Source organism: Pleurodeles waltl, chromosome 4_1, assembly GCF_031143425.1.
Source record: "Pleurodeles waltl isolate 20211129_DDA chromosome 4_1, aPleWal1.hap1.20221129, whole genome shotgun sequence".
NCBI classification, from domain to species: Eukaryota; Metazoa; Chordata; class Amphibia; order Caudata; family Salamandridae; genus Pleurodeles; species Pleurodeles waltl.
Window position 1 is genome coordinate 275,162,714 of NC_090442.1, and position 24,269 is coordinate 275,186,982.

Genomic DNA, 24,269 nt, shown 5'->3' on the forward strand with positions numbered 1-24,269 from the left:
CTCTTTCGTGGACATAGAGCGTAAAGGGCTTACTGTAATCAGGAGTACCCAATACAGGAGCAGAACACAAAGCAATACGCAAATCAGTAAAACTCTTCTGACATTCGTCAGTCCACGGAAGAGGCTGAGGCGTATCTTTTAAAGTTAGCGCCAACAGCGGTTTAGCCAATAAAGAGAAACTCGGAATCCACTGTCTACAATAAGAAGTAATGCCCAAAAAGGCACGTACCTCTCCTTGTGTGGATGGCACTGACATTTGTACAATTGCCTGAATTCGTTCGGGGGTCAATCGTCGTCCCTCCTTTGACAAGAGATGACCCAAATAAGTCACCTCGCGACAGACATATTGTAATTTAGAAGGAGAAACCTTGTGATTCAGATCAAACAAATGACGCAACAGTGCAACGGTCACGTTTTTGCAAATCTCCTCTGAATCAGCAGCAACTAATAAGTCATCCATGTACTGAATGAGAGCGGCACCGGACGGTAAGGAAAAGGCATCAAGATGACATTTTAGAGCTTGACTGTAAATAGAGGGACTTTCACAATAACCTTGAGGTGCGCGTTTAAACCGGAAGCTTCGGCCTCCGAGGGAAAAACCAAAAATATCTCTACTCTCTTCGGCGATGGGAATACTAAAGAAAGCATTCTTTAGATCAATAACTGAAAACCAAGTCGCTGTAGAAGGTATCATCGTCAACAGAGCAGTGATATCTGGGACTACAGGAAACTGCGGTACGACAATCTTGTTTACCTCCCGAAGATCAATTACAAAACGATAAACAGGAGGCTGAGAAGGATCAGTGCGTTTAAGAACCGGAAGAACAGGACTGTTACATGTATTTCCTCTCGTTTCCTCAACCACACCCTTCTGAATCAAATCATGGACAATTTCCAGAAGTGCTTTCTCACCTTCAGTAGAGATTCTGTATTGCGGAATACGTGGCATTTCAGCATTGGGCTTAAGAGTAACAACATAAGGTGGGATCTCAAGACAACCAACGTCATTCGGACCCGTAGCCCAAAGCGTTTCGGGAAGAGAAAGCAATTCAGGTGGGAATTGATCTTTTGATAAGTACATTGGACTAGTCATTTTCTGTCCTAGAGTGAGGTATACACCAGAAGGTGAACAATATATCTTAGCATGCATTCTTTTTAATAGATCTAAACCCAACAGATTTTCACCACAACCATTCGTCAGAAGAAGCGGAGCTTCTAAATCATAAGGGCCTATTGAAACAGGCAAAGGGCAAGAAACTGGATTGCGAACAGGGGCGCCAGAAAATCCTACAGATACATTCGTTAAGCCAGACAAAGGTGCGCCAGGGAGTTTAGAATGAATGATAGAGCTTCTCATGGCACCAGTATCTAAAAGAAATGGCTCTGAAACACCCATTGTAGTGACATTAACATAAGGTCCATTCTGATCCACTGGAATTGACATAACCCCCTTACTTTGTCCATGGCTGTCCTATTCAAAATGAAGACTTTCATTCCCTCCTTCAATATACTGATCCTCACTGTAATACTGTGTAGACCTAACATTTTGCTGGTCAAAGTAATTTCCGGAATTTGGAGGAACAAAAGAACGCTGCTCTTGGGTTAACACACCTCGACCTCTACCTCTATTTGCTGACTGAGGACCACCACGACCTCGTGAAGCAGATGTTGCTCCATTACGCTGCAACAATGCCGGACAACTGTTCTTAAAATGACCTTCCTCCCTACAATAAGCACATTGATTGGGACCTAGCAAAGGTCTTGGAATGAATGGTTCAGGCTTTTGATACAACCTCTGAAACTGCGGAGGCTGTTGAAACTGAGGCTGAACATAACGAGGAGGATAAGCCTGTTGCAAGAGAACTTTAGTTTTTAATTCTTTCGTCTTTTTCTCTTGTTTTTCCCTTTCTTCTTTGTCTCTATTTTCATAATATTGTGCAGTAGCCAATATCTGGGCGGAAGAAGAAACTGCCCATGAACTCTCGGAGTCTTTTAGCTTGTGTGATAGTTCAGGAAGCAAGTTATATACGAACTTATCCACAAATAATCGCTGTCCCCCTTCTGTAGCCATATCTTGACCACTGTGATCAATGAATGTCTCCTCGAATCGGGTAAAGAAATCGGAAACACTTTCATCTTTCTTTTGTTTACATGCTGCTAGCTTATCCCAATTAACTCTCAAAGCAGGCATCATTGTTTTCATTAATGTAATAATCCTACCAGGGAGTTCTGAGATCAAAGCGTCAGGCTTTGCACCACCTACTTGACCTCTATCTGCGGCAATAATAGCGTTCCAATCGCCGCCTAATTCTTGAGCGTGATCCTCTCTACGAATTTTAGCCCATATTGTCTGTGGAACTACATTTCCCATCAACATGTCAATATCTGCTAGATTCATAGTACATGCATCAACTGTTTGCGACAACTCTTTATAGTAACCAGCAGGATTTTTGCGTGGATCTGGTAGTGACTGTTTAAGTGCTAAAACTTCAGACCTTTTCCAGGGGACATGTATCCATATGCGCTGAAAATGCGCAGGAATAGCTGGATTAGCACCTGCTGCTGCAACTTCTTCCTTCCATATTGGAGAAACCTCTCTCATGGGATAGTTTTTCAGTGTTGTCCTAACTGAAGGATCAGAATCAGGAAAAGTCTGTGAGAACAATAGGGATCTGAAAGAAATAAGTGTTCTGACAGCGTTTTCAACCTTAGGACCCACAATAAGTCCTTTGTCAAAGTCAGCCTGAACATCTAACAGATCCTGTGGGACCGAACCCAAATTCATATCCTCCCATTCTTTAGCGAGAGTATCGCACATAACTTTAAAAACATATCTCTGCTTAGGTGCATTCCATTGCAGAAAGGTGGACATAATATCAGACGTACTATATTGGGGACCCTTCTTGATCCATCTACAAGCAAGTGAGTCCAATTTTTCTCGCTCTTCGGAGTCTGGGAATTGACTACGAGACTGTCTTCGAGAAAAAGCTGGAGACACATTTAAAGCTTCAAAGAAAGGTGATAAGAGACCAGAGACAGTATCTGCAAATCGCTTACGCATAGATGGAGAATTTGACATAAGGATAGGGGACAAGGTATTAGGTGAATTAACTAAAGGAGCATTAGGAATTGCCAAAGGAGCAGAAGGCAAAGGAGTTAAAGGCAAAGCTGGCATAGGCAATACTTGAGGAGGCAAATGTGGAAAAGCTGGAGCAGGCGGAAGCACAACTGGCGGCTGAACAGGCTGTAACATCGGGGGTGCATTAGCACCTTGTACATAGGGCGGAGGCAATTTCAATAAGTGGGACATTAAGGGATCTTCCTCAAAATCTTTTCTCTTATCAAGGGAAGAGATAGGCAACGTCGGATAGCATTTATCTATTGCCATTCGATGCTGTCTGTCTGAAATTTCCATTGCATTATCTATTTCATCATCTTTGAATTGCTGAGCAGCCTGTATAATCGTCATTCCCTGTGTTTTCCTATCTCGTTTCGCTTGTTTAATTTCTCTCTGTTTGGCTTCCTTACGCCAAAGGCGAAAAGAGTCAAACATTGCCGGCCGGGCTTTTCTTTTAAATAACGTTGCTTCTAAATTATCTAGCACATCAGTTTCGAAACTACAATTTTTTGGCCATTTTAAAACACCATCTTTCTTTGTATATCGGGTCCATGTCTTATTAAAGGCAATAGGACCAACACCATGTTTAGAATAGAGCTCATATGTGGGAGTTCCAACCGAAGGAATCGGACAGGAGTCCTCAAGCTGGGAGTCCCTATTACAACCAAAGTAACAAAGTTTTCCAAACTTAGTCAGACCAGACATCTCACGATTTTTACTGGCTGTTCACAAACATCAAGGGGGTAAAACTTTCAGTTTACACAGCACAAATGCACTTACCCCTCGGCTTTGGCCACTGCAATGGCCAAATCTAAGGACCTAAGGACAAAACAAAGACCAAAAATTTGTGGGCGCGACCCACCAAATACTTAACTAAGGATGTCTTCTTACACCAACAGAGGCCCGTCTATCGTCTCGCTTTACCATACATCATCAAAGAAAGGGCCAAGGCAGGGCGGCAGTCAGGGCAGCAGTCGTCAGTAGCCGTCAGGAAGGAGTAACCACGCTGAAAAAGACCTTCGGACCACTTCGACATACAGGGGTCGCTTGACGTGGCTCGCGATTCCTCCAGAATTTTCTTGCGGGGTTCCTCACGACCTTCAGGCAGAACCGGTACCGCTGAAGCCGCCCCACGTTGGGCGCCAGTTGAAGAACCAGAACCTTATGGGCCTGGCGGCGCAGGGTACGCCTGAAATCTCCTTGGATTCACCTGCCTCAACTAACAGAGACACGGGACACTCTGTCAGGCGTAAAAGATCAGATTTTATTAGCTGCAGCTAGTACAGTTGTCCAAGAAGTACACAAGGTATGTTCTCAGGAGACTGCCACTTTACTTTGTGGCGCACAATCTTATATACCGTATAAAAACCATTTATTAACTACATACACTCCCAGAACACATAGAAAGGAGCCAGTAAGAATAATGTAAAGATAGAACAGAGCCAATAGAAATGTCGGAAAACAAGACAGCACCAATAGAAGGAATTGGAAAACAAAGTATCAAGTGACTTAAGGTTGCCTCCCCTCCAGCTGTGTTTGTCACCCCTCCCTTGAACTAATTCATTAACCGATCCACAACGAAGTTGCATGTGGTGCGATAAGTTTGTGTGCGTTTGGAGGACAGTTGTGAAATGAGAGAATACTAGCAAAGGACAGCGAAGGCCAGACGATAAGATAAGATCGGCGGAGAATAGTGTGAGCCTACAGATAGTTGAAACAAGGATTAGAAAACCAGACAGGGATTAGTGTACTCGGTCAGACCTTAATACCAGCCTTGTAAAGATAGAGGCAGAAGGCTGTTTTGAACACCATGTTGCAGAATAAGCAGAAAAGGCAGAATGGACTTCGTTCGCTGTGCTGCCTGAGTGAAGGCAACATAAAATGGCGGCGGGCCACAAAATGGCGGGTCGATACGATCGTATTAAAAATCGAATTTCCTCACCCCCATACCGCCATCCTGTTCCTGACGGCCGGATGGCGGTATGGGGTGTCGTGGGGCCACTGGGGGCCCCTGCAGTGCCCATGCCAATGGCATGGGCACTGCAGGGGCCCCCGTAACAGGGCCCCACTGAGAATTTCAGTGTCTGCATAGCAGACACTGAAATTCGCGACGGGTGCAACTGCACCCGTCGCACCCTTTCCACTCCGCCGGCTCCATTCGGAGCCGGCATCCTCGTGGAAAGGGGTTTCCCGCCGGTCGCCCGCCCGCCCAGCGGGAAACACAGAATAACCGCGGCGGTCTTCTGACCGCGCAGCGGTATTCTGGCGGCTCCCGCCGGCACCGCAGTTACCGCGGCCGGCGGGAGTCAGAATGACCCCCTTTGTGTATGTCTGTCTTGGGGTATAGTGTACAAATACACTGTCTCTAACTGGTTGGTCTTGCACGCAATCCAGAAGGCCATTTCGTCGTGCTTCGTGGGTACTTTCCTATGATAGTGGTAATAGTCGGGGGACTAATAGTGTGTGCTTTTGTAGGAGCAGTAGGTCCTGCTACAAGTGCAGGACTGGAGCACAAAGTACATTGTATGAATTGTACAAGTCTCCAGTCTAAGGCGACTGTATAGTTTGAAACCCCGACCCCCTTTGAGAGTGTTAGGTTGTCGGGACAGGCATGTAGCCAGCCAAGACTGGCCATTTAGCCCCTTGATTGCTCAGAGGTCCCAAGCGAGCATTTCTTTTAGTGTGTGACAATTGACTAACAAATGAGATCTAATGTTCCTGGTAGGTCAGAGGTATTTCCAAATCTTAGTAAGCTCTATAATGTGCAGACACGTCTACTACTTTGCAGGTGCAAAAAGATCCTGTGGCAGCATCAATAGGCTCAAACTCCACCCAAAGAGAAAATGTTTGAAAGGCACCCCTGCATGTCAGCTGTTATAGAAGTACAGCCCCCTCATTAGGGATACCTCTCGCTTTGGGATGTTGAGCAACTGCTTCTCAGTGGCAAACATTGGCCCCTACAGCTGCTGCGGTGCGGGGACCCCTGAGCTCCAGGGTGTCCCTTCAGCACAGCTGGCACTGTGTGTGGACAGCAGGCCTCTTGTCTGAGAGTTCCTGGCTGGGCTCCAGGGGACCTCAATATATTTTGCAGGGGAGGCCCTCAAGTTTTGTTATGCTACTGCTGTTTCCCTGTAATTGGCCTCTATCATAATTGGTGCTACCATATTGAACGGATCCAATTGAATATGGAAACAAAGAATTTAAATAAAAAACACAGAACGGGGAGTAACCTGTTGTGAGTACAGCTTGACAAACCTACAGAAATAGGTACTCACTCATCCCCAGGGGATAGCCATGATTACTGCAGACATCTCAGTAATAGCATAACAGTGGTTCATGTGTGTCTGCATGCAGTGAAAAATTACTCAAGACTTAACCGTAAAATACAAGGCCCACATTGGGCACCATCTGTTGTGTAAACTACAACTTTGTCATGGTTCTACAAGGTTTGCTTTCCCACGCACAGATGACGCAATTGAACTCAGTTCATTGCACCAACGCTGAATGTGAAAGACAGGTTCTTGTAGCCCTGCAGAACCCTATCCAATATATTGTGGTATAGAGTTATTTTGTTTGAGTTACTAACAATCCATATAAAGAGATCAGGGGCACTGTGGTAACTTATTTCGTTGTTCAGAATATCACACACTCACTGCACTAAGAAGAATAGACACTTTAAATAAGAGCATTTATTATGACATGATTAACCTGTTTCTCAGTACATCTAAAACAACTAAACAGGATATCATAAAAACAGCAAGAAGGCGCGTTGTCAACAATGAAAATGAAATGAACATTTCTAAAATTGTTCAAATGTCATCTCAGACCTAACACACTAAAACGTACTTTAGTGCACTACACTGAGATAGCATGAAAAGCAGAGCAATTTGAAGTCTAGAGTTTCTAAGAGAGAAGTGATGCACTGCACTGATATCAGTGGAGGCTTGTAGGCAGTATTACCTGTAGAGGGTACACACGTGCTGCGGTAGCAGCCTTTCTCTGGGACTTGGCTTTATCAGGACTGAGCAAGATGTAGCATCTTCAAAGTGTGATGGCAGTAGGTGAGTCCCTCTTCTGGCAGAATCTCAGGCGATAATCTGGTTGAAGGACCTCTCACTTAAGTGGTAAATGGAAGTCCTTATACACTAAATCTTATCAGAGATTAGAATTTCTGACAAAAGAGAGTGTCAATTCAGACTTCACTATTTTCACTGTATGTCTTTATACATGTCTGTACTTGTTCCTATTTGACCTGACTGATTTTGCATTAAGTGTTATATCTATTTCATCAATCAAATAACCTGACGCTTTAGATAGATAAGGTCAGACGACATCTCCATCAAATGATGAACATGACATTAATTATGCATACCTGGAGAAATATGGCAACCTCCATGATGTAAAATGACGATGAGGCCTACCTAAAGTTAGATGTGTCGGACCTTAGGGGCTTTATGTCACTTTGGCAGATCAATAGATGATTTATGTAGCTGTACATTCACAACCAATTCTACAAATTTCATTTAAGTAGTATCTGCCAAACAGTAGACCTCTTTCCAATTGGCAAGGCATTTTAGTCTTTAAAGGTGTGTAGGAAAGCACCATCTTGCCAGGCATGTTACCCCCATTTTTACATGTATGTCAGTTTGTTTTTGCCTGTCGCACTGGGATCCTGCTAGCCAGGACCCCAGTGCTCTTAGTTTGTGGCCTGAATGTGTATACCTGTGTAGTGACTAACTGTGTCACTGATGGTTTGCTAATCAGAACCTCAGTGCTTATGCTCTCTCTGCCTTTAAAACTGTCACTATAGGCTAGTGATCACATTTACCAATTTCAATTGGCAGACTGGAACACCCTTATAATTCCCTAGTATATGGTACCTAGGTAGCCAGGGTATTGGGGTTCCAGGAGATCCCTATGGGATGCAGCATTTCTTTTGCCACCCATAGGGAGCTCAGACACACCTTTACACAGGACTGACATTGCAGCCTGAGTAAAATAACGCACATGTTATTTCACAGCCATTTACACTGCACTTAAGTAACTTATAAATCACCTATATGTCTAACCTTCACTTGCTGAAGCTTAGGTGCAAAGTTACTAAGAGTAAGGGCACACTTGCGCTAGCAAAGGTGCCCACACATAGTTCATGGCACTTTCCCCGAACTTTGTGAGTGCGGGGACACAATTACACGTGTGCACTACATATAGGTCAAAACCTATATGTAGCTTCACAATGGTAACTCCGAATATGGCCATGTAACTTGTATAAGATCATGGAATTGTCCCCCCATTCCAAATCTGGTATTGGGGAGCCAATTCCATGTATCCCAGGGGCTCCACTATGGACCCCGGGTACTGCCAAACCAGCTCTCTGGGCTTTTCTCTGCAGCTACCGCTGCTTCCACCCCACAGACAGGGTTCTGCCCTCCTGGGGTCTGGGCAGCCCAGTCCCAGGAAGGCAGAACAAAGCATTTCCTCTGAGAACGGGATGTTACACCCTCTCTCTTTGGAAATAGGTGTTAAAGGCTGGGGAGGGGTAGCCTCTCCCAGCCTCTGGAAATGCTTTGAAGGGCACAGAGGGTGTCTCCTTGCATAAGCCAGTCTACACCGGTTTAGGGAACCCCCAGTACCTGCTCTGGTGTGCAAATAGACAAAGGAAAGGGAAGTGACCACTCCCCTGTCCATCACCACCCCAGGGATGGTGCCCAGAGCTCCTCCAGTGTGTCCCAGATCTCTGCCATCTTGTTTCCAGAGGTGTGAGGGCACTCTGGAGGCCTCTGAGTGGCCAGTGCCAGCAGGTGATGCCAGAGACCCCTCCTGATAGGTGCTTACCTGACTAGGTGACCAATCATCCTCTGAGGGCTATTACGGTCTCTCCAGTGGGCTTTTCCTCAGATAACGACTTACAAGAATCCAGCAGCGCTTCTCTGCACTTTTCTCTTTGATTTCTGCCAAGGATCGACCGTTGACTGCTCCAGGATGCCTGCAAAACTTTAACAAAGTAGCCAGAAGACTACCAGCGACATTGTAGCGCCTAATCCTGCCAGCTTTCTCAACTGTTTCCTGGTGGTGCATGCTCTGGGGGCTGGCTGCCTTTACCCTGCACTGGAAGCCACAAAGAAATCTCCTGTGGGTCGACTGAATCTTCCCCCTGCTTCAGCAGGCACCAAACTTCAGCTTCACCGGTACTCTGGGACCCCTCTCATCCTGATGAGAGTGGACCCTAGAACACAGGTAGTGGACCCAAGTGACCCAGACTGTCCAGTGGCGCAACTGTCCAAATTTGGAGGAGGGAAGTCCTTGCCTTCCCTCTCCAGACAGTAATCCTGTGCACCGTGTGAACTGCAGCTACAAGGGCTTCTGTGCACATTTCCAAGAAATCCTGTATGCACATCTCAGCCTAGGTCCCCAGCACTCTGTCCTGCGATGCTCAGCTCCCTGAGTTGATCTCCTGTGTCGTGAGACCTCCTTTTGCAGTGTTGAGATGACCGCCATGTTCAGACTTCTTGAACCCATGTTCAAGGACTTCTGCAGGTGCTTCCTGCTTGTGCATGGGCTCTCTATGTTGCTGCGGGCCCTTCTGTCTCCTCTCCCAAGTGGCGACATCCTGGTCCTTTCTGGGCAGCACCCTTTTTCTCCAACCATGACTCTTGCAGCTAGCAAGGCTTGTTTGCAGTATTTTGCCAAGGAAACAACTCTGCATCCTCCAGCACGCCGTGGGACATCTTCTGCACGAAGAAGAACTTCCTACCTCCTTTTGTTGTTGCAGAATCTTCAGCTTCTTTCAACCGGAGGCAGCCATTTTGCACCTTCATCCGGGGTTTAGTGGGCTCCTGCTCCCCCTGGACACTTTTGCGACTCTTGCACTTGGTCCCCTTCCTTTGCAGGTCATCAGGTCCAGGAATCCGTCTTCAGTGCTTTGCAGTCTGTTGTGGTCCTTGCAAAATCCTTTATCACGACTTTAGTGTGTACCTGGGGAAATAGTAGTACTTTACTCCTACTTTCCAGGGTCTTGGCGTGGGGTATCTTTTACACCCTTAGTTTTTTCTTACACTCCTAGCGACCCTCTACACACTCCACTAGCCTAGGGGTCCATTCGTGGTTCGCATTCCACTTTCTTAGTATATGGTTTGTGTTGCCCCCTAGGCCTATTGCATCCTATTGTATTCTACAGTGTTTGCACTACTTTCTGACTGTTTTCTTACCTGATCTGGTTTGTTGTGTATATTTTGTGTATGTTACTTACCTCCTAAGTGAGTATATCCGCTGAGATATTTTTTGCACATTGTCACTAAAAAAAAGAACCTTTATTTTTAGTAACACTGAGTATTGTCTTTCTTATGGTATAGTACCTATATGATATAAGTGGTATTGCATGAACTTTGCATGTCTCCTAGTTCAGCCTTGGCTGCTCTGCTATAGCTACCTCTATCAGCCTAAGATGCTAGAACACTTCTACACTCTACTAATAAGGGATAACTGGACCTGGCACAAGGTGTAAGTACCATTGGTACCCACTATAAGCCAGGCTACAAAGTGAAAGTCAATTTTACCACACGCTTAATGCAAGGGTCTTCGTTTCCACTGTGTTGACCTAACAGTCTAAGAGGAGGTACTTTAGCGGGGAAAGCAAACCAGCCCCACAGATACCAAGCAGTCCCATTTACTTTTTTAGGGCTCAAGCAACCACCTCTGTAGCACAGTGGCAGTTTTCAAAGTGCCCAAGTATGAAGAAGGCTTTTACTCCTCTACCATAATTGTGCCCAGATAAGCAACAACTCCTAGATCATTTTCGTCATCAGCGACAGCTATGCTCTTCAGTTTCACATCCACCTTCATTGAAAGTATATCTGCATTTGCCAATGGTCAAATACCTTCTAAAGGAGAATACCATCTTCCTCCTAGAGAGGGTAAAGCCTGTCCTGCCCTTACAGAAGGAGATGTAACTACTACTCATACTACTTTATAAAGTTTATGGTTGGTAGCTGCCCAATGCCGTAACTTAATAACAGAAACCAATAGCCCCTACAGAGCTTCTAGCCCACATCCTAGAAGGAATTAGTAGCAGTGACAGGTTATGCTCTGTAGAGCTATGATGAATATTCCCATGTGACCAGCCATCAGAATCACAGAATTTTCCTTTTTTTCAGAAACAGTGTAATCAACCAGGGAGATCAAGGAATTCTTCCTGATCTGTGATCCCATTAAGCTCTAGTTATCCGAAAGGTAGTAGAAATTCCTAGTTAACAGTGAGGGTGGCTCACAAGTATCTGTTTTATATTTTTATTTCAGGCACAGACCTGTGATGTAATTTGCCCAGAATTGCATAATCTTTGGTCAAGTGTTAAAGCTAGGATTAGAACTCAGGCCACCAAATAGCAAGAGTATTATTTTTTTCCACTGGACCATACCTTCATCACCGTGTACCATAAACTGAGGTAGACCAGAGTTGCCCAGAGGTAGACCAGAGTTGCCCACATTCTCTAGGATAAACAACTGAATACTCACAGGGCGGTTCATTTAATTGTTTGATGTTATTTCTATGGGAAATGAAAATGTGATGTGGGTATTTTCTTCTGACGATCCATGTGCTAGTTTCTATCCTCAAAAGGTTGTGATGTTTATCATTGCTCATTTATTTCCAAAAGGCTTGTCCAACATATATTTACCTTGTAGACACTCTGTGCCCGTTCTGTAGAGGTGTCTGGCTCCCATCCAACTGGGCGTCATATCGGAAAGGAGTCATTCCCTTTTTTTATCATTTTATTGTTTAAGATTTCTCACTTTTTATTTAATGAACTTGTTTTACCAGTATTCATTCCCTCACAGGGGAGTTTGTGAGGGTCTGCGCATGGAGGGATATTTAAATCTTGCAAAAGTGTGTCCGCTATGCTTGCTCTGAGCATGACTGGATTTGCCCTTCATCATTGTGTTTCTGGTAGGCACTCTGTGCTGGTTCTGTGGAGGTGCCTTGCTCCGACTGGACGCCATCTTGGAAGGGAGTAATTCCCTTTTTTAACTATTTTATGGTTTAAAGTTTCTCACTTCTTATTTAATTAACTTGTGTTACCAGTATTCATTCTCTCACAGGGAAGCCTGTGAGGGTTTGCAGGGTTGCTGGACCCTGGTCTTGCACATCTTAAGTTTCCCCTCTGGTTTTACGATCGCGCTACACAGTCCGGTGTTTTAATACGCCCCACCCCCCCACATGGAGGGATATTTAAATCCTGCAAGAGCCCGTCCGCACAGCAGGTGCGCTCCTGGGGTGCCAAAAGACATGCCAAGGTAAGCCGGGCTGCACCTGTCCATGGCCGAATCATGCCAAGCACCAGGATCCATGCAAGATTTGCCCCAATATGCTATTTAGGTAAGGAAATTCAAGCATTCAATCCATTAGTTCAGACAACGAGTTGTGTATGTTTCAAGTTAGTGGCATTCCCCCTCTAAAAAACCTAGTTTGCCACAACTGTGGCTTCAACTTAATGGACCCCGACCTTCTCACCAATGGCTCACCGCTTACTAATCAGCCATCTGTCACCCCACCCTGATCTAATGACCTCACCCCTAAGCTGCGCTGTGCGCTCCTAAATGCAGATTCCATACCTAAACACAAGCTTGAACTAGCTGATTTTATAGCTATCAGCATACCAATTTGGTTTTTATAACTGAAACATGGGTGGACACATCATCCAGCCCAGACATGGCAGTTGTTGTCCCCACTGGATTTTCAATACAAAGGTTGGACATACCTCTGAAAAGAGACGGTGGCCTAGCTGTAATTAATCATGAATGCTTTATGGCAAACTTTGATATAGTCCCATCCCTTGACCGTGAAGCAATAGCTTTTAGTTTGGAACTCAAGAAAAAACAATCATTTAAGGGCATGCTATCATACCACCCGGTCCTATAAGCAGATTTTTAAAGTTTATCGCATCACTGGTGGAATCCGGCTCTTGTGCTATCGACTACCCTATCCTATATGATTTTAATTTTGAAGCCTCCTCGGATAGAGACACTGGGGTTTCCTCAAATTTATGAGCACCCTAGGTCTATTGCAATTAATTAACAAGCCCACACGTCTGGCTGCACACGCACTAGATGGAATTTTCTCAAACAATACCCATATTAGTGTAAAGCATGTCTTGCCTCCGGTTTGGTTGGGCTATCACGGAATCATTTTTCAAATTAATATTCTTTGGAATTTCCAACCAAGCACTGCTCTTGGCTGACCATCCCGCTTTTGCGTTTGGAATAAAATTTACATTGACCAACTCAACCAGCGGCTTACACAGCCACAACTTATACTTCCTCAAAATACTGAGCAAGCTTCCTTAGACTAGCTAATTGGCTACACACAGCCTTTACCAGGTTGGTTCTGTATAAAACCTCCTCTGCCCGTTGGGATAATCCCTTTGCTCCCTGGTTCACTGAGGCAGGTAGAACAGAAAAACAAAATTGCAGGAGACAGGAAAGATTATGGCTTTCACATTATGGCAAGCTTGAGAAAAACTTGTACAAACTTTCTCTGTCCCAGTGCTTAACTTGTGCTTGTTGTTTCTGGTGCTGAGCACCCGCACTTATTTTTGAGGGCCGGGGCTTATTCTTCTGCCTCAAGCATTTGCTGCAAGCAAAAGACACATATGTGAAAGATGGAGGAAGGGAAAAATGAAAAGGCGTCACAAAGGGAGAAAGTAGAAAACTTCTAAAGTGAGCTGGAGGGGCAGGGCATGCCTGTAAATAGACTGAAGAGTCCCGAGAGGGCTTTAAGATTGCGCAGCTTCAGTATTCCATGTTCGGATATTTAATAGCAGCAGCTGCATGTTCAAGGGGAAAGCTTTGGGCACTGGAATGTTTTTATTTACAAATTAAGCACTGCTCTGTCCAAATATAAATCCTTATTGAGGAAAGGAAAGAGTAGCTACTTCATGCAACAAATTGAACTAGCAAAGAATTTGACCAAGTATTATTTCCAGGTAGTCACTAAGCTAACTACACTCGCAGGCAGGAAGGTAGCAAGCTGTAGCCCATCGTTCTGTGATGCACTTGTTCATTGCTTCCGGAATATAGTTGATCAAATCTACTCAAAGTCTGAGGCTTAAAAAACTCAGACCCCATTGGAGAAAGGATTCAGGTAAATCCTGAACAGGAGACCTTCAATTAATTTTCCCAGCCACCTCAGATCTGGTGGTAAAAATGATTCATTCCACAAAATCTAGTTCTTCATTAGATCCCTGTCCTTTCTCTATACTGAAGCTGGTCCCCGATCTCATAGCCGCAAAACTCACGCCTATCTTTAGCTCAGTGTTTAAGACCGGAGTTTTTCCTTCTCATTGGAAAATAACCTCTATTTTGAACCTCATAAAGAAGCCTAGTTTGACGACGGCAGACTCCAATAGCTATTGCTCCATCTGTCCCCCTACCATTTCCTGCAAGATTTGCAGCAAAAGTGATGAACCAACAGCTTGCTCAGTTCATTCTAGCAAACCATCTTCTGGACCCAACACTGTTTGGGTTCAGACTTGGACACAGTCTTGAGACTGCCTTAATTAAGGCCACAGATGAGTTAAGGGCTGCGCTGGCTAGGAGAGGAGCTGTGGCACTATTCCTCCTTGACGTGTCGGTGGCCTTTGGTATGGTCGACCACAACCTGCTGATCGACCGTCTATGACAGCTGGGTTTTATGGCAGAGTACAAACTGTGGCTCTTGAGCAGTATGTCTATACTCCTTTCTCCCTTTCTTGCGGGATCCCACAGGGATCCTCACTCAGTCTGACATTGTTCAACGTATCTGTAACAGGGGTTGCTACTCTGGTGAAAACCTTTAGCTTCTCGCCTTACCTCCTATACTGACGACAATCAAATTGTAGTTTCAGATTTCAACAATGATAACAACATCTGCACCTAATTCCACAACTGTATGCATGTAATTAGTCTATGGATGAACAAATATTGCCTAAAGCTAAACTCAGGAAAGATTGAGGTTGTGTTATTCGGAAACCTGACTCCTATTTGGGCTCCCTTCCATTCCTGTGACTAAGGCAAAGAACGTAGGAGTTGTCATTGAAAATAAAGCCAATTCAGTGCTCTGGTTTCCTCCTCGTTCTCCACCCTGAGGATGATAAAATAAAATCCCCCATATAGTCCAGATAACACCAAAAAAAAAGTCATATCTAACTTGACTATTGTAATGACCTACGCGTAAATATGCAGGAACAATATCTGAATAGATTACAGATTCTATGGCTTTCGCATATGGAGGCCTGGAACGGCAGAGCTATTTTCGGTTCGGCTCCAGATTTGGTTATAGAATCGGACGCCAGCAGAGTAGGTTGGGGTGCTCGGTGTGGCAATTTTTCTACCGGAGGCACGTGGTCACTACAAGAGCAGAACTTACATATAAACTGTCTCGAATTACTAGCCGGTTCATTTGCAGTCAAATGCTGGACAAAAGATTCTATCAAATCGAACGTCCTCTTGAAGATGGACAATGTTTCCGCGGTCCGATATATCAATCATCTAGGTGGCTCGCGTTCCGAAACACTTTCCAATCTGGCGTCCAGTTTTTGGCAGTATTGCCTGGATCATCAGGTTTCTGTGACAGCACAGTATCTCCCGGGAAGCCAGAATCAGATTGCGGACTTTCATTCTCGGCATCTCAGGGATTCCAGTCTATGGAAACTTCATCCACAAGTTTTTTCCTTTCTGTCCCAACTTTGGGGACCGTTCTCGATCGATCTTTTTGCTTCCAGACTCGATCACCAGGTTCCCAGATTCTTCAGCTGGAAACCAGATCCTTTGGCAACAGCTACGGACGCATTTCTGCAAGATTGGAGTCTGGAGACAGCTTACGCTTTTCCTCCTTTTGCGATGATTACCCGAACATCCGCACAGGTACGGCGCCAATCGGCGTCCATTGCGATCATAACTCCAATTTGGAGGTCTCAAGTGTGGTTTCCGGTTCTTCTGGAACTTTCTTGGGATTTTCCAATCCGACTCCCCCTGTTTCCCTCGCTTCTTCTCAGTCCGAATGGTACCCCTCACCAGATGGTCCTCGAGGGCTCTCTAGCCTTGATGGCGGGGACGCTGGTCGGTGTCGGGACTTTCGCGACAGGCTGAAGAGTTATTATCCAAAGCATGGGCCCCCAGCACTTGTAAACGCTATAGATCTGCGTGGGGAAGATGGTACCGTTGGTGTTTGCGAAGGGGTTTTAATCCCGTGGAGACAGACATAGTTCATATACTGAACTTCCTTGCTGACCTGGCTTCCAAAGGTCTGGCTTATCGTTCTGTTAATACTTATCGTTCTGCGATTTCAGCTGGACACGTAACTGTTGATGGTCTCCCTGTGGGCGAACATAAATTGGTCTGTCGACTTCTTCGAGGTATAAGACTATCTTTACCTCCAGAACCCCGATACTCTTTCCTTTGGGACGTTAATCAAGTTCTGAACCTCTTCTTATCTTGGCAACATAATCACTACCTTTCCAGGAAGGAGCTGTCAGCTAAACTAGCCATGTTACTTTGTCTCATTTCTTGTAGAAGAGTCTCTGATGTTCGTGCTCTCGACATCTCCCACAGATCCTTTACTCCTTCAGGAGTCTCGTTTACATTAGGTAGACGCACAAAAACTAATACTAGAATTATATCTTATCCGATTTTTCCTGACGCTCCAAAACTATGTGTAGTTCAGTGCCTTAAAGCATACGAGGACATGTCCTCCGAACTCCGTCCTTCTGGTGAACATCAACTCCTTATCTCATTACGTAAACCTCATAGAGCTGTTTCTTCCCCTACTATTGCTCGTTGGGTTCGTTGGGTCATGCATGAAGCAGGCATTGACCTTTCCCTTTTTGGTGCGCATTCTGCTCGTGGAGCCATGGCCTCTAAGGCCTTCCACTTAGGTGCTCGTCTTGAAGACTACCATGCATCCTGTAATTTACAAAGACTTGCAGAGCTCCCCCCCCCCTGGACAGACAGTAGTTATATGATGTGGGTCCACCCTGAAATCAGTGTTCCACTAGTTGGCCAAGTCATCAAATATTTTGTTCAACCAACTGCTGCTTTTGCTTCTAACTGTACTAACCCTTTAAGAAGGATACAGTACTTAACCAAATCCTTGTCATGACAGGCAGACATTATATCTGAATCTATGCCTGACTGATGCACTTGTGACTCTGAGAAAGTACCTGAGGTACATAGTAAACCACAGTAGGCCCCACAGTGTTCATCATTCAGCCTGCCCAAATTATAAATTACATTTACCGAAAATTACTTCATGTTTGTAAAATATTTTATTACCAAGTCAAATGTGTTGCAAGAGTGCAAATATTGCTCTTAACGTCACAAACTTTTTAATGGATAATGTTGATCCTCAACACATCTATGCGTCTTCAAAATGTTTAAAAATCATCTATCTGCAAAAGTACATTGATCCTGTGTTCTTGATCTGGACCAGTGACAATAAACATGTATTGGCATTTCTTGGTTGGCTCAATAATCTCTGCCAGCACACAAAATTTACAACTGTGACAGTAGATTAATCATTACTACATCTGTCAATCAACGTGGAGGAGAAGAAATGACTTACCACCCTCTTTAGGAAACCGACTGACTGTAACTCTTTAATGAGACAGTAGTTAACACCTGCAAAATATACTCACTAAACTCCCTGACACTGTATTGTCACATGCAACCCAAGGAAACAATATATTGAATAATTTGACAGTTGGGTTCAATGGCTGCTTAATAAAGGTTTCCATAGAAGTCTCCATAGACATACACTAACATGTGCATGGTATTGCCTACATCAACAACTTTTAACACCAAAAGACGGTGGTTGCCATTAGAAATTGATCTTTATCACCATGAGTAATGTAGGTATGGCAGATTCAAGAAAAGGGCACTGAGGCATATTGATTCGTCTTGGCTGATCCCTAAAAACACTATTTGCATTCAAGTGAGATTGACATATAGGAGACCTGATATTTGGAGAACTGGTGAATTCAAAACATTTTACCACACTTGCACCACACTGGGCTGTTTGAACAATTGTACTTCATAGTTATTTAAAGTGTGATCAATGTAATGTTTTCCCTTCACCAACCCCACAAACATTTTTTAACATGAGAGAAACCAAAATCACATAAACGTAGCACACCATTTTTAATCCTACAAATGTGATTTACACAATATTCTGTCTCAGTGGTAATTAAACTTGGGCTAAACCATGCAGAAGGTTAAAAGCCAGATTCTACAATACAAAAGAAAGATCTGTTGTAAAATCCCTAACACTCCTGCAGTGCTGCAGTATTCGGGACACAATCACAGACCAAGTGAGATACATTTGACGGTAATCACAAAAGTCATAGTCATCTAAGGAGCAGAAATTTGACTGATGATCTTACCTGCTGGATGACAAATGGATAAATTGTTTCAAATTAATCAAACCTGGTCTCAATGAGTACCAAGAATGGGGGAACTGAGTCTCTATAGTATAATAAACAGCTGTTACTTCTGTACAGAATGTGTCTCACCTATGAATTTGTGACACCACGCATTCTAGACATCTTATGTCGGATCTCAAGTCCTAGAACAATACGTATCATTATTTCCAAATTGTTCTCTCATAGTATTTTTGCTCTACTTGTCATGTTTAAAAAAAATGCTATCCATATAGATATATTTAGAGGCGGCCACAGAATATACTTACACTGGATGCCACAATGTTGTACCTATACTATGGATGCAATAAAATATACTGACTTTCCTGCCACAGTAATTGTTCCTGTTTCTTGTTAATAATGGATGAACATTTGTGATTGATAATATATTCCAGAGACTTCTAGACAAGATCTTGGCAGCCTCCCTCTTTCTATTCAGTGGCTTAGGGGCTCCTCTGATTTTTATCTTTTGGCAGGATTCTCCTTGGTGACTCTATCCTGAATGCGTACCTGTACCCAGTAGATGGGACAGTGTACCACCAGCTTGTGACTGTATTAGTGACAACTCAAATTCTGCTTCTCTCTGTATTCAGATCTTTTGCCCTGTTCTTTGCTTTCTCAATATTCTTTCACAAACCGATATTCAAATGGCCATTTTTCACCACTCTGTGTAGGGATCTGTCAAATATTATAATAATGGGTAATACACACATTTTGCTGCCTTTTGATATGAGTGATCTAAATTTGATTAGGCTCATTATATTTCATAGAATTTCTGAATCTTGCATGGCTGATAAGCCCTAATGAATTCTTTCCTGGATCACCATCTGCCCATGTGGATTTTACTTGCTTTTTTACACACTGATATTTGTGGTTCCTGCTACAAATGCATTTGCCTTAGATTTGTGATATATTTCTTCTTGTAGTCAGCTCTTCAAGCTCTTACCCGCTTTATGTATGGAACCACCATTCACATGGGTAATATCGATGTTATTGCCCCAACATATTCCTAACCCACCGACAGTTAACTAGCTAAGTAATGATATCCGTTTCTAGTAATATCAGATCTACTGACTGGCAAAACGTATATAGTAAACTGTATCTGAGAGTCTGCAGGTAGAAGGCTTTGCCCTTCCCAGTTTCAATCACCATTATCAGCCCCTGATAGTTAAATATGACAATGTTAGTACCTTATGGTACTCCAAGGTTGCTTCATTGACTGCCCTTTGATCTTCAGGCCCAAAAATGACTGGAACAGGCTTGAAACATTGAGAAAATATAGTCTTGTCTTATTTTAATAAAGACCTGTTCAGAAACACCAGACGTTAATACATCCCCTGTTTCTGGTCCACCAGATAACTACACCCAAAACATTTTTCCTATTAGGTATAGGGTACACAATGAGTTTGGTGATAATCCTTAATGCTGTGTGGTATGCACCTCCATGCCAACAATTAATGTAAGTTGGCTTTCGAAGTAATTCCCGGGGGAAAGGGAAATGGATTAGTGAAAGACAACTTGACTCTTCCACACAGCAGTTCCAAAATCCAGAGGTCTTATTGGTAGTGCAACAGTATCACAAGGCATCATTGAGTATTCTTCTCTCACTGTTAACGGAAATAATTAGCAAATGTGAGTGTGCGCTGTAGTACTTAAAAACATGTAACCCAATCGCTCACCTTTAGTGTTTGTATTCACCACCTTCTGTTCGGCAGGGCACCATGAGTCTAGGGCTGACTGAATAATAGAAGGAAATGGAAGCTGTAAAGTTGATAAAGAAAGCAGACTTGGGAATGATGGAAAAGAGGAGCTGAAAGATAATGATAATTGAGAGAACTAGAAGAGTAACCACAAGTGACACCCAAGGAGACCAACAGGAAGTAAAAATGGTGTTGGATTAAGTCCAGTGAATAAACTAGCACAAAAGTGCTCAAGACATGCAGAGCAAAGTGCTGCTATGCACTGATAGATGCCATTCTTGGGCTTGAATACTTATCTGCCTACCTTGACCTAGAAAACCAGCCCCTTTTATTTGTCAGCCAAACCACAAATTTTCCTTTTCTCCAAGGTCCTAGCTGACACAAGGCGGTCTACGATTAAGGATGTCCTGCATAATATGTTTATAGAGTTAACTTGATTTAGTGAGTCCTGAGTGCACAAATCTTGTAACCCTATATGTTTCAATCACATGCACACTGTACTAATACTTCACAAATGTTTTTTAGCACCCTTTATATAAAAACTTGCATAACCCTTACTTGATTCATTAAATCACACATGCTGGTTATCAAATCCTAAACTGTAATTGATTTTCTTTGGTCAAACTGTGATTGGTCACTTATATGCACTTGCAAAATCATTTGTATTAATTTTCCTAAACATTTTGAGGTTAAAAGGATCCCTGTTCTATGTTCAGGCTTCTGAAAGGACCTCTGCATCATCTGCACTGGGGTCATGTAACGCACACCCTGCAAGTAGTGTGGTACACAACACACTTCACAAGCATGACCTGTGTCAGAATTGTGGATGGTATTGAGGATGCTGTGAACTATGAGGTAACCTGCATTGGGAGGGAGTGTGAGATCCAGCCCTCCTGATAAGGGAATTGTGAGGTGAATCTAACTTTACCAAAAGGAATCCCTGAGCCACCTGGCTTCACCCGGGAGAATCCCAGAGACTGTAGAAAAGAGCACCTAGCAAAATTGTCCCCATCAAGGGTGCTACATAGCACTGTCTTTTACACTATCTCTGTTACCTGATAAGACAGCGATAAATCACCTACTCCAAATCAAGGACAGTGTTAAACCTTAAGAATAAATGAGGCAATCTGTTGCTAAATGACACCCACCCACAATGGTGAAATAAATAGCATTTCATTGAAATAAATCCTCTGGAGTTACTTGTAAAATGCAAACTATAAAGATGTATTAATAAATGAAGGTGCAATTATGAAGGCAAAAATCATTGTTAGTCAAAATGTCTATCAAATCAATTTAGGGAATTAGCTTAAGGCTCGATCTAATGCTACAATAGCAATATCTAGCCAAAGATAGTTTAAGTCCAGATCATGAGACAAACTAACAAGAGGTCAGTCTCCAAATTTAGGGATTCAACATACTGACTTTCTTCCAGAATTAATCACATTTATTAGCAAATCTACATTAGACATCAGTGGAAATAGCACAGCAAGCAAATGTAGCAATAAGTTGACATATCACAGTTCAGAATGTTTCACTGTCATTAAATGCCACATTTCTAGTGCTAGCCACTGTCTGAATATTATTGTGACCTTTTCTAACCTAATGTAATTGACGGTAGTAATACAAATCTAGTTACGCAAACAGGTGGAAGTGGCCATGGACAAATTGACTCAAGACTTTGGCCCTCATTACAACATTGGCGGTAAAAGCCGCTTACCGCCGTGCAGAAGACCGCCAACACACCGCCGCGGCAGCAGAATTCCACCACAGCTATTATGACCCACATTTCGGAATCCGACAAAATTCAGACACCCACACAAGCCCGCCACACCAAAGGTCAGTGATAAACTGGTGAAAACAAAACCTCCACCGCCACGCCAACAGAAAAACGCCCACACTATCACGACACACGAATCCACGCAGCGGTATTTCAACCGCGGTACTCCATTGGCGGTACACACCGCCGCGCTCAAAATACACACACTTTTACAAAACACAGCCACATCGGACAATTCCAAATACACACTCCTGATAATCATACACACACCACTCCCACACACCCATTACAATATAAAACACACACCTACATCACCCACAAACCCCTACGACAACAAATTCTGAAAGAAGGCCAGAGAGAGACAGCACCAGCAAGAACAACAGCATCCACAGGCACACAACACCATCACCCACAGAACTTCCACACACCTCAATCAACACCCCACTACATATCAGCACACTTATCACCACACACTCCACCCCACACATCACCTACACCACCCCACGGCACGGCAAAGACACCCCAGGTTCTCGGAGGAGGAGCTCAGGGTCATGGTGGAGGAAATCGTCCGGGTAGAGCCACAGCTATTCGGATATGCAGCACACCTCCATTGCAAGGAAGATGGAGCTATGGCGAAGAATAGTGGACAGGGTCAACGCAGTGGGACAGCACCCAAGAAATAGGGAGGACATCAGGAAGAGGTGGAACGACCTACGGGGGAAGGTGCGTTCCGTGGTCTCAAGACACCACCTGGCGGTTCAGCGGACTGGCGGCGGACCCCCACCTCCTCCCCCACAACTAACAACATGGGAGGAGCAGGTCTTGGCGATTCTGCATCCTGAGGGCCTCGCAGGAGTAGGTGGAGGAATGGACTCTGGTAAGACAAATCTTAACTATTACATCCCCCACCCTACCTTCATGCCATCACATACCCTCACCCCCAGCACTCCCAACTCCTCACATATGTCCCAACATCACAAACCACCCATCCCAACGCCAAGCCCTGCATGCAACAACAAAGCATTGACACCCATCACTAAAGAATGCCCACTGCACATACCCATACAACCCCCTAAACCATCATCACACAAGGTCCCACACAGGAATGCAAGCACTGGGGTACACAGTCACCCACCCATTGCACACCATGCCACACACAGATGTATTAACCATCCTTTTATACCCCTGCAGGACCCCTACCCAACGTCACCGGACAGGAGGGTCCACACATGTCCACACCACCAACAGAAGAGGCCCACAGTGATGACAGCAGCTCTGTCCAACTGGATCTAGATGACCAGCCCGGCCCACCGGGGACCTCGGGACAGTCGGTTCCCCTCACCCAGTCACAGGTCACCACAGATCTTCCCCCCTCTGGAAACACCAGCACAGCACCCACCCAGCGGGCCCATACCTCCGTCCCCAGGACACGTCATTCAGCTGTGTGTCCACCACAACAGGGAACCCAGGCCAACCCACCACCCCAACAACAACAGGGACCTGGGGGCAGTGGCAGTGGGCACACGGTCCAGGGGACGGAGGCCCAGGAACACAGGGGAACTGGGAGGGCTGCTGTGCGACAGGGGGCGGACAGGCCAAGGGAACCCCCTCTCCATTAGGCCCTCTCCTCCATCATGGGAGCCTACCACCACTCCCAGGAGACAATGGCAACAGTACTGGCCAAGTTTCAGGAGACCCAGCGCCTGCAGGAGGAACAGTATAAGGGCTTCGGGGAGGAACTCAGAACCATCAGCTCCACCCTGGGCACCATCATAGGGGTGCTGAAGGAACTTGTGAACACCAGGAGGGACACTGTGGCACTACAAGGGGCCCCTGACACTAGCATGGACGATGAACTGCCCACCACCTCCGCCGGCGCTAGTGGACAGGACGCCCCGCCACAGGACCTCCACACCAGCACCCCACCCCCTGCAGAGGGATAACCACCCCGCAAACGGTCCCTGAGATCCAGGAACAAGACCGAGCACGATGCCAAGACCCCCGCCAAGAAATGAGACCACCCTGATTGTCATCCTTCTGTCCCACTTTGTCACCCTGTCCATACTTAAACTGCCCCAGCTCCACTTCTTATGCCCATATGGGCAATGCACCTGTGAGACTAATAGACTGGATTCTTCCATGGACATTCCTCCGCCATCACCCTTCACCATTTTACTACCCCTTCCAATATTGAGCACTTAAATAAACACACTTAAAGCACAAAACAATCT

At 44.7% G+C, this 24,269-nt stretch overlaps 1 protein-coding gene across 2 annotated transcripts in view; it reads left to right on the forward strand.

Annotated features, from left to right (window-relative positions):
• SCUBE1 (signal peptide, CUB domain and EGF like domain containing 1) overlaps positions 1–24,269 on the forward strand; it is a 2,009,692-nt gene that overhangs the window by 1,781,669 nt on the left and 203,754 nt on the right. The gene's annotated exons all lie outside the window — the stretch shown is intronic.